Source organism: Mobula hypostoma, chromosome 26 (assembly GCF_963921235.1).
Source record: "Mobula hypostoma chromosome 26, sMobHyp1.1, whole genome shotgun sequence".
NCBI lineage: Eukaryota > Metazoa > Chordata > Chondrichthyes > Myliobatiformes > Myliobatidae > Mobula > Mobula hypostoma.
In genome coordinates, this window is record NC_086122.1 from 31,769,872 (window position 1) to 31,781,889 (window position 12,018).

At 43.4% G+C, this 12,018-nt stretch overlaps 1 protein-coding gene across 4 annotated transcripts in view; it reads right to left on the reverse strand.

Annotated features, from left to right (window-relative positions):
- col8a2 (collagen, type VIII, alpha 2) overlaps nucleotides 1-12,018 on the reverse strand; it is a 224,404-nt gene that overhangs the window by 93,294 nt on the left and 119,092 nt on the right. The window contains exon 1 of one of the 4 annotated variants that reach the window (XM_063033646.1): nucleotides 4,596-4,706. The exons of the other annotated variants lie outside the window; for them this stretch is intronic. The gene's annotated coding sequence lies outside the window, so the exon portion shown is untranslated. Of the gene's footprint in view, nucleotides 1-4,595; nucleotides 4,707-12,018 lie in introns of those variants that run through there. 4 annotated transcript variants of the gene reach the window in all.

The window sequence follows — 12,018 nt, forward strand, 5'->3', positions numbered from 1 at the left end:
AGTCTAAGAAATTGGCATTACATAGGTTAAGAAAAATTTCTTTGTATGCTTGTTGGCAATGGAATGAATATCTTAGATGGAGGTATTACACCTGCTGAGCAAAGAACATGGTGTGCTGGCCAAAATTTACCTCATAGCCGTCACTAAGAAAGATGATCAAATCATCCACCTCACGTGTCTACATGAGGGATGTTGTTTATGACGTTCTAAGGACACGAAAACAGCTGTATACATTATTTATTTCTTAACCTTTTAAGTTAGCTGTAGGGCTCAATATAAATGACGTGAGAGAGTGAGTGAGAGAGAGAGAGAGAGAATTCATGTGAATAGGTCGGGCCTGCTCTTACGATAAACCAACACAGACAAAGTGGTATAATTTGTCACAGAGTCACAGACATCCCACCCTGCAAAAGCTCATTTCAGGAAGATAGCACCTCCGCCCCCTGCAACCCCATATCCCCCCCCCACCCCAGCCGACCTCCAAGGGCACATGTATACGGGACATTTGATTATGAAAGAACACAACAATTTATTTGACACATATTGAAACTATTTACACACACACACACACACACACACACACACACACACACACATATATATATATATATATATATATATATATTCCTTATTGAGTATTTTGTTGGTAATCTCAATGCTAATGCAAATAGCTTTTCTATTTCTTTTGCAAATTTTCCTTGTACTGTGATGTGGCTCTGCTGAAAAGAACTGTGAAATATTTGAGAAGCCTTCCCTACGATTAGCCTCCCTAATATGTTGTGGTCCCTAAAAGAAATAAAAGCATAAGGTGTATCCTTATTATATTGTCTTATGTAATACTTTGTTTAGTGATTTTGTCTAATCTGTAAACCAATCTGTAATCTGTAACACACATAAAAGTTGCTGGTGAACGCAGCAGGCCAGGCAGCATCTCTAGGAAGAGGTACAGTCGACGTTTCAGGCAGAGACCCTTCGTCAGGACTAACTGAAGGAAGAGTGAGTAAGGGATTTGAAAGTTGGAGGGGGAGGGGGAGATCCAAAATGATAGGAGAAGACAGGAGGGGGAGGGATGGAGCCAAGAGCTGGACAGGTGATAGGCAAAAGGGATACGAGAGGATCATGGGACAGGAGGTCCGGGAAGAAAGACAAGGTGGGGGGGGACCCAGAGGATGGGCAAGAGGTATATTCAGAGGGACAGAGGGAGAAAAAGGAGAGTGAGAGAAAGAATGTGTGTATAAAAATAAGTAACAGATGGGGTACGAGGGGGAGGTGGGGCATTAGCGGAAGTTAGAGAAGTCAATGTTCATTTCATCAGGATGGAGGCTACCCAGACGGAATATAAGGTGTTGTTCCTCCAACCTGAGTGTGGCTTCATCTTTACAGTAGAGGAGGCCATGGATAGAATCTGTAATCTGTAAACTGGGTATATGCAGAAACTGTGACATGAAAATACAGGATGTACTTATATATTGTCATGGAGTCGTTTTTTATTTCTATTACAACTTTAAGCTCGTCTACAGAGAGTTTGGCCTCATCACGTAGGACATCAATAGGGTAGCTCCTTAGCAGCCAGCCAGCTAGTTTAAATAACGTTATCTATGCTAATGAACGAATGACACCTGTTAAACTCACCTCAACATGTCTTTTACAGTCTTAACCCATCATGGGCAATAGAAAAGTCACTGTTGCAAACAGTGCAGCGAGCAACACTGTCATTATTTTTGACCCCTATTAGGCAGGGGTACACTTTAGTGGGATGAAGTGTATTTTATATTTTCTTTCTTTGAAACACTTTGCCCTGGCGGTGCAGGACATGAAACTGAACTGATGGAGAGACAGAGGTCGACTGTAAAGCCCGCCCACAGAGAAAACTGATAGGTCTACTTAGCACAAAGAGAGACCAATCAGGATGCTCGCTCTTGCTCCCGTTCCCGTTCTCGCTCCCGCTTCTGCTCTCCCTCTCCCTCTCATTTCCGGGATATTGTACATAATTTGCGGGTGTCAAGGAGCTGCTATTAATATGCGGGTGACTCCCAGAACTTCCGGGAGAGGTGGGATGCTTGGAGTCATAGAACACTACAGCACAGAATAGATCATTCAGCCCATCTAGACTGTGCCAAAACATTTGAACTGCCTACTCCCATCGACCTGCACTGGGACCATAGCCCTCTGTACCCCTCCCATCCATGTACCCTTTCCAAACTTCTCTTAAACGTTGAAATCAAACCCACATTCACTATTTGCACTGGCAGCTCATTCCACACTCTCACTACCTTCACAGTGAAGAAGTTCCTCCTCATGTTCCCCTTAAACATTTCGCCTTTCACCCTTAACCCATGACCTCCAGTTGTAGTCCCACCCAACCTCAGTGGGGAGAGTCTGCTTGCATTTATCCTATCCGTACCCCTCATAATTTTATAATTTTCCCTCAAAATTCTACTATTATTTATTTATTGGGATACAGAGCAGAATAGGCCCTTCCAGCCTTTCCAGCCCCTGAATTAACCCTAGCTAAATCACAGGACCATTTACAACGACCAATTAACCTACCAACCGGTACGTCTTTGCACTGTGGGAGGAAACCCGTGCGAAAGTCCTTACAGGCAGCACTGGGAGTTGAACCTGGGTTGCCGGTACTGTAAAGCGTTTTGCTAATCACTATGCCACTTATGAATTGTAACAGCATAAGACATCGAAGCAGAATTAGCCCATTTGGCCTATCAAGTCTTCTCCACCATTCGATGATGGCTTCTTTATTTTCCCTCTCAATCCCATCCTCCTTAGGTGTCCACAAGAGAACTACTTAGAAGAGATGTACCTTTGGCCTCCTTCCTAATAAAGAACCAATCAAATTCCACTTTACTTTAAGGCCTGCACCATGAAACACTCTGGTTAGAACATCAAGACAACAGATTCAGAAGAACACAATCCTGATACCATGATGGAGTCTGCCACAGTCAGCACAAGGCTGACGAGGCGGAGATACGTCTCCAGCAAAGGAGGTGTAAGGCACTCTCTCCCTCCGCAAGCCTGCAGGTCACCCTTGGGAAAGGTGTAGCACCTGTTTAGCACCCCCCCCACACCCGCCGATCAGGGTCATGTAAAGCCATCAGAGCAGGTGGTGGATGGTCATATGAGCAGTTGGTGTATATCACAAGTCCTGGTTATACAACCACCGACACCAGGCAGACAAGCTCTGAAGAGTATTGATAATGGCTGGGGTCACCCGTCTTGTAAGGACACTGCCCAGAAGAAAGTAATGGGTAAACCACTTTTGTAGAAAAATTTGCCATGAATAATCATGGGCATGGAAAGACCTACAATCACCTACGTCATACAACAAGGCACACAATGGAAATGATAATAGTGCATAAACACCATTTCAATCACAATAATGCAGAGAAATAAATAATGTATTCCCATTGCTACATCCTGTCAGTGATCATACAATGATTGTACGGTACCATTGGTCAAAGGCAAACAACACACATCCAAAAAAAGAAGAATCAGCTTCTATTTACATTGCACCTCGAAGACATTGGGACATCCCCCAAATAAAATACTTCAGAAGTTTATTTACTGTTGTAATGCAATTGCACAGCTAGTCTCACAGCCAGCAAAAGAGTAATGATCAGATTTCAGAGATCCTGGGAAAACTCTTTACAAAAATTCTATGAACAGCAGGGAACTTGGTTTAGCATCTTAATTAAAGCGTGTTACCTCGTAAACAAATCTTACATTGCTGCCAACAGCAAATGAGGAGTTATTCAATGGCTTCTATATTCCTTTCAGAACATTGAATGCACTCCCATGCTCATTAGGTTTTTAAGTGTAATCGGTTTAGTTCTTTGGAAAGTAGAGCAGTCCATTTATATACAGCAAGCATTAGAAACAGAGAGATGATAATGACCAAATAATCTGTTGTTTTTGGACCGGTTGAGGGATAAATATCAGCCAGGGATTCTTGGTACATCTCTTCTAAGTAGTTCTCTTGTGGACACCTAAGGAAGGAAGCTTGAAAGTTCGAACTTTTAACTGTGACACTGCACCAGTACTGCCGTCGATTATCATTCCCTTCATTACATTCAGACTCACTGCTGTCTAATGAGTTTACCATTCAACTCAAAGACCCCTGATTATATTCATAGGTAACAGTATGCCTGAATGCTCTGCTTTATAACAGAAAACCGAGGCCTGTAATTCAGAGCTCAAAATTATCTCATAATGCAAGATTTTTTAATGACGTACCTTTTTACCACAATACATAGATTTCATAGAAGATGCAACCAAAGAGAAAACTCAAATTTTAACTTATAGGTGATAGAGAGGTTTCCACATGCTCTAAAAAGGACTAAAGCAAAAGTTGTAACTGAGTAGAGAAGTATCCCAAAGAATGGAGTCTTCTAAGATTTTTAAGAGCCAGAAGTACTTATTTGCCCAGACTCGAGAGACGGCTAACTATTGTTAATGTATGAATCACATCAAACTGCACAAACTAGAAGCATCCGAGAATACAATCTGTTTCTTTGAGACTAACCAGAGCGAACTGGCCACCAAAAACCTGAGGCAATTCAGAACTGCAATTCCCCACTTACTGATGCCTAACAGCTCGGTCCTATTGAATACGACTGCTCGCCAGGAGGCTCCAGAACTAACTGGATGTCTGTAGTGTGCTTTGCCAAGCACTGTTCCAGCCTCAGTCTCTGCTCTTCAGCCTTGTGTTTTCTTGAAACTTTTACATGCTTGAATGTGAGACAAGTGTTTGTTCATTTGGTTAGGAATGAAGGGACGTCTGGGGGGACCACTGTAAAAGGAGCTTTTGGCTGCTTTTGATATTTAATGCTTGCTAACATCTTCACACCAATCAGCAGGTTCTTAATCGCCTTCTGTGTAAATGTTTTTAAACTTTGGTCCGATTACTAATTCATTCCTTTCAAACTCATTTCTATACTTCCAACATTTTGTTAAAGGGAAAAAAGACTTGGCAGGAGATATTAGGGATAAGAAATCAGAAGGATGTTGATCCCTACAACTGTTTACAGAAGGCAAACATCTGTTGCTAGGAGAAGTTCCACATACTTTATTCCACATATGGGTGTTTCTGACTTGAAATTTTTGATCATTTATTTTAGTTAAAACGTTCATAATTGGCACAGGGTCTCTGGTATTTATTCACTTTGGGGAGATATATATTTCAATTTATTTAAAGAATGTTAATGTACGGTAAATCCCTTTCCATTGCCTTTCTTTGCTCTAATACCTTAAACAAAACCTAGACGAGAGATTGGGGCACAGACCTGTTATAAGGAGATTTGCCTAAGTGTCCCGGAAGTGATTTCTATAATTATTCTTGCCTCCCAATGTCCAGCCTACAGTACTATGTAAAAGTCTTAGGCACATATATATATATACACACGTAGCTAGGGTGTCTAAGACTTTTGCACAGTACTGTACTTACTAAATGATCACCAATATTAACAAAAACTTAAGACTCACAGATATTGCTGTTTCAAGGGCAGATGAAGAGAGGATGGAGGTGGACGTCTTTCCACTGTGTGCTTCAAACCAAATCAAAATTAACCCACGCAGGAAATGATATAAAAATTGCTTACAGTGTTTTGCAAAAGTCTTAGGTGGCCTAGATATAAGTGTGCCGAAGACTTTTGCACAGTCCAGGATGGCAGGGGGGACCGACCATTAGAGACCAGGACCACAATCAGTTAACCCTTCCGACCGAGCATCAATTCAGTACAATGGGAACATGAAGAATGAAAAGCAACATATATGAAATGCTTTCCTTTCCAGTTCTGATGAAGGGTCTTAGCTCAAACTATTGACTGCTTATCCCTCTACATCGATGTTGCCCAGCCTGCTGAGTTCCTCCAGCATTTTGTGTGTGTTACTCTGGATTTCCCTCATCTACAGAATCACTTATGCATTGGAAGAACAAAAATTATTCGTTGCCTTCTCCCATACTTCCAGTGCTAAAAGTAGCCTTGTAGGCAGCTGGAAACTGCACATTCGATAGCATTTCCACCGCCAGCAAACTTAGTCCCTCGTCAGCAGCAAGATTGGACCACATAAGTTCTGAAAGGCTAGGTAGCCCGCAGTGAGTGAGATGAGGCCTTCTGCAAACCATGACTCAGGATGAATGCGGCAGATTCAAGACTCAAGGTTATTTGACGTGCGTACATTAAAACATACAGCGAAATGTATTCTTTGCGTTAGCAACCGACACACCCGAGGGGGTCCTGGGGGCAGCCCGCAAGTGTTGCCACGTGTTCCAGTGCCAACACAGCAAGCCCACAATGCTTTGCAGAACAACACAGAACACTACAAGCAACAAAACAGCAACAGCAAAACAAGGCCCTTTCTTCCTTTCCAGCCATGCAGAAACATACACAGCCCTTTAACCTCAGGACGGGGCTCCCAGCTTGTCTCTTGCCTGCAGAAACATAGCTGAGGATGCCCAAAGTGTCCAATATCATCAAGAATGAAGAAAACACACAATTATTTATTTATTTATTGACGTACAGCACGGAATCGGCCCTTCTGGCCCTTTGAGCCATTGTCAGCTTAACCCTAGTCTAATCATAGAAACATAGAAAATAGGTGCAGGAGTAGGCCATTCGGCCCTTCGAGCCTGCACTGCCATTCAGTATGATCATGGCTGATCATCCAAATCAGAACCCTGTACCAGCCTTCCCTCCATACCCCCTGATCCCTTTAGCCACAAGGGCCATATCTAACTCCCTCTTAAATATAGCCAATGAACTGGCCTCAACTGTTTCCTGTGGCAGAGAATTCCACAGGTTCACTACTCTCTGTGTGAAGAAGTTTTTTCCTAATCTCGGTCCTATAAGGCTTCCCCTTTATCCTCAAACTGTGATCCCTCGTTCTGGACTTCCCCAACATCGGAAACAGTCTTCCTGCATCTAGCCTGTCCAATCCCTTTAGGATTTTATAAATTTCAATAAGATCCCCCCTCATTCTTCTAAATTCCAATAAGTATAAGCCTAGTCGATCCAGTCTTTCATCATATGAAAGTCCTGCCATCCCAGGAATCGATCTGGTGAACCTTCTTTGTAATCACGGAACGATGTACAATGACCAATTAACCGGCCAACTGGTACGTCTTTGGACTGTGGGAGGAAACTGAAGCACCTGGAGGAAACCCAAGCAGTCACGGGAAGAACGTACAAACTCCTTTCAGGCAGTGGCGGGAATTGAACCCAGGTCACTGGTACTGTAAAGCGTTGTGCTAACCACTTAGCTACCATGCCACCCAATTAGCACCCCATCCGCTGCAATAACCACTGATGCCCTTTGGCACCAACGCATTGTGGCTGCAGTGTGCCCCATATACGAAATCTACTGCAGCTACTTCCCTCAGGTACTCCTACTGCATTTCACAAGGACGCAAGCTCTGCTGCCAAGAGGGACAAGAGGATAAGTTGAATGGGAACACTACCACTCCCAGCACACACCTTCCCTCATCCTCACCAGGTCTAGCTCCTAAATCTGTCAACCCAGTTTCACCCTGGAAACTACCGTCAGCAAACTCACGGTTGTGGTTCAACAAGGTGGCTACCACCCACCTGTCAATAGTGCTGTGCAGGTTGACTCTGTGGTTAAGAAGGCATATGGTGCATTGGCCTTCATCAACCGCGGGATTGAGTTTAGGAGCTGAGAGGTAACGTTGCAGCTATATAGGACCCTGGTCAGACCCCACTTGGAGTACTGTGCTCAGTTCTGGTCACCTCAATACAGGAAGGATGTGGAAACCATAGAAAAGGTGCAGAGGAGATTTACAAGGATGTTGCCTGGATTGGGGAGCATGCCCTATGAGAATGGGTTGGGTGAACTTGGCCTTTTCTCCTTGGAGCAATGGAGGATGAGAGGTGACCTGATAGAGGTGTACAAGATGATGAGAGGCATTGATCGTGCGGATAGTCAGAGGCTTTTTCCCAGGGCTGAAATGGCTAACACGAGAGGACACAGTTTTAAGGTGCTTGGAAGCAGGTACAGAGGAGACGTCTTGGATAAGTACTTTACGTAGAGAGTGGTGAGTGCGTGGAATGGGCTGCCGGCAACAGTGGTGGAGGTGGCTACAATAGGGTCTTTTAAGATACACCTGGATATGTACATCGGGCTTAGAAAAATAGAGGGCTATGTGTAACCCTGGGTAGTTTCTAAGGTAAGGACATGTTTGGCACAGCTTTGTGGGCGGAAGGGCCTGTATCGTGCTGAAGGTTTCCTATGTTTCTAATAGTATTTGAATACCAGCTTCAACACAGCGGCCCAAATCCTGAAAAAGGAATAAAATTCAAACCTAGCTGTCTCCAGCCAAATGCTCCTAAGTAAATTTATTATCAAAGTACATAATTGTCACCGTATGCAAACCTGAGATCCGTTTTCTTGTGGGCATTCATAGTAAATAGAAAGAAACACAATAGACGCAATGAAACCCCACGGACAAACAATGTGCAAAAGACAACCCTGTGTTTCATTTTCTTGCGGGCATACTCAATAAACCCATGATAGATCAATAGACAATAGAATCAATGAAAGACCACATCAACTGGGCGTCCAACCAGTGAGTAAAAGAATGTACTCTGCAAAATACTCAAAGTGCTCCTGTCCAACATTGGAATAAATAAAATATGTCATTTTTTTTACACTAGTTATAGGAGGTTAAAGTGGTTTTGAAGTAACGGTGAAGTGTGAACCTCTGTATTTCTGCCCATTTCGTTTGGACTCAAAATGATGCAAAGACCTATCTGCTAGAGACTGTTGGCAACTGCTACAGAACACTGACAGAATGTTTATAAGGCCATAAAATATACAGTTCTGTGCAAACGTCATAGGCAAATATATACAGCTAAGACTTCTGCCCAGCACTGTGTTGTCAACATGGAGCGGAGAGCAAGTTTGTAAACCTGGTGGGAGCAAAGGATGCTGGGAATGGCGAGGGGCCAGCACCACAGGAGGGTTGTGGCACGGGTGGCAGAGAAGGAGTTCCAGGGCCATGGGGTGGGGCGGGTACAGACACACCCAGCCCCGAGACACCAGGGAAGATCATTCGATTCCAAACACCTCTCTGGTGCTTCCCGCTCCCTCCTCTCTCCCTTCCCTTTTTCCCAAAGATGATTCCCCTCTCCCTACCCCTTTCCCACTCTCAGTCCACAATAGAGACCCGTATCAGAATTAGGCTTATCACCTCTCACATATGTCATGAAATTTTTGTCACAGCAGTACAGTGCCATACATAAAATTACTACAGTACTGTGCAAAAGTCTTAGGAACCTTGGCCAGTTATATGTGCTTAAGACTTTTGCACAGTACTGTTGCATTTGACCCATCGAGTGTGCTCTGCCAGTCAATCATGGATGATTTATTTTCCTTCACAAACCAGTTCTCCTGCCTTCTTCCCAAACCTTTGACACCCTTAATAATGAAGAACCTATCAACCTCCGTTTCAATTATACCCAATAGTTTGTTCAACCAATGAATTCCACAGATTCACCACCTCTGGCTAAAGAAACTCCTCTTCATCCCTGTTATATTAATATAATGCTGCGGCTGTGTCCTCTGGTCCTAGACTCACCCACTATAGGAAACATCCTCTTCACACCCACTCTATCTAGGCTTTTCACCTTAAGCTTGTGACAATTTTCCTAATGTGCTATCAGACATTGCATCACTACAATATCCACACATCTCTCCGAGCATGCATCTACAGCAGGGATTCCCAAACTTTTTAATGCAATGGGCTCCTACCATTATCCAAAGTATCTGTGGACCCTAAGCTGGGAACCCCTGTTTGACTGGTTATCCATTTGTAAAACTGGCTCAATATTTCTCTGTCCATTAACCTGGTCTGTCCTGCTGGGCATTTCCTACAGCTCCGTATTTCATAGCTTTTACGTCACTCTGTTAATTTTTACAACTCTCTCTCCCTCCAATAGGGAGGAGAAGTTGGCAGCGCGACACAGTGCGTGTGGCCTCTCCGGTGAAATGATATCATATTCGTTAACTAGGGGACCATGCACAATCCTGATTTGATGGAGACAGATGTGAAGAAGCACGAAGGAACACCTAGAGAAACTTCTGAAATGCTCGGTTCGCTGCCACTGCTACCGTGCGATCGAGAGTCTACGGAGGAAAGGCCCCAATTCCTCGGCTTTGCCAGTTGCTGGCGGCTGGGGCTGGGGTCAAAGTGCTCGGCAGAGATGGTGCTCGGTGCTCGGTGTCGGAGGGCTGGTCGGAGGCTCGAAGTTTTCAGACGGACGGAGAGTCGGACTGTGGTCGGGTGCTTCCAGGATGCTGCATCGGCAAGTTTGCGGCGCTGGAGGCTCATGGTAGGGACAGTTTTCTTCCTTCTACTGTCTGTGTGAGATGTTGGGACTTTTGAGAGACTTTGAGACTTTTTTTACCGTGCCCATGGTCTGTTCTTCTATCAAATTACGGTATTGCTTTGCACTGTTGTAACTATATGTTATAATTATGTGGTTTTTGTCAGTTTTTCAGTCTTGATCGGTCCTGTGTTTCTGTGATATCACAGTGGAGGAACATTGTATCATTTCTTAATGCATGCATTACTAAATGACAATAAAAGAGGACTGCATGTCCTCATAATCTAATCTAAAAATCTTCATGCATTAACATAGCAAGCTGATATATTTATCAACAGTTTATCACCATGTCAACCCTGTATTCCTTTGTCCTATCATCCCTTTACTGCACTCCCTGCAACTAAAAACTAACTTGTTTTCTCGCTTTTACAGTTCTGATAAAGGATCTTTCTCTCACTATAAATGCTGCTTGGCCTAGAGAGAATTTCTAGCAATTTTCATATTTTATACATCCAGAATTATACTTATTTATTTACTGACTGATTGCTTGATTGAGATACAGCATGGAATAGGCTCTTCCGATTTAACCCTGGCCTAATCCCGGGACAGTTTACAATGACCAATTAACCTACCAAATGGTAGGTCTTTGGACTGTGGGAGGGTACCAGAGAAGGAAATCGATGTGGTCACGGGGGAGAACGTACAGACTCCTTACAGGCAGCGGTGAGAATTGAACCCAGGTCGCCTGTACTGTAAAGCGTTGTGCTAACCACTATGCTACCGTGGCTGCCCATCTCCATGAAGATGTCCCCTGCTAGCTCAGGGATGAGTTCTAAATGAGATCCATCTACAAAGGTGTTTCAAGCCCTCTCTAGTCTTTGAACAGTTACTCCGTGCAGTAAAGGACAATCAGCATTATAGTGTTTGACAGAAACTCATGGACGGAAACAAGATCTCTTTCCAGACCTTGGAATGTATCTTTTTTTTTCAAGTCTGTGCACATGACATTGATTAGAAGTGAAATGAGATTTTGAACCAATCAATCAGAGGGAGATCAAAATTTTTTAGATTTTTAAAAAAAAAATTCTTAATTGGACTTTGCCTTGTGATTAATTATGTTAATTATTAACATCTATCCATTTCAAAACCATCATCCGTCAAAAATAATTTGTGCTTCATAATCTCGTGGAAGTGGTGCGAAACCTTACAAAACACATACGGCACGATGATCAAAATAGACGTCAGACTCGAATGTATTGAAGCCAAAAAATTACCCATGATAAAGTGCAGACAATCTGAACATTGTACTGTTATTATTGGAAACACCTCAGCAGTCCTCACGCACAGAGTTTATTTTTAATGGTTAATATTTTGAAGTACGATCTGGGGTGGTTGAATCACCACAGCGCAATATTTCTGCTCCTTACTGACAATATATTAATCATTTTTATGATATAATTTATCTAAACTCTAATTTGCCAGCGCTGTCTGAAATTGCACGAACCGTGACCAAGTAACAATCTATGAAATGTAACTGCCCGGGCCATGTTCTTGAAATAATAACAGGAAGAATCATCTGCTCTCGCTCCATCCTCCCGCCACCCCACTAGGAATAGGGTTCCCCTGGTCCTCACCTACCACCCCATCAGCCTCCGGGTCCAAC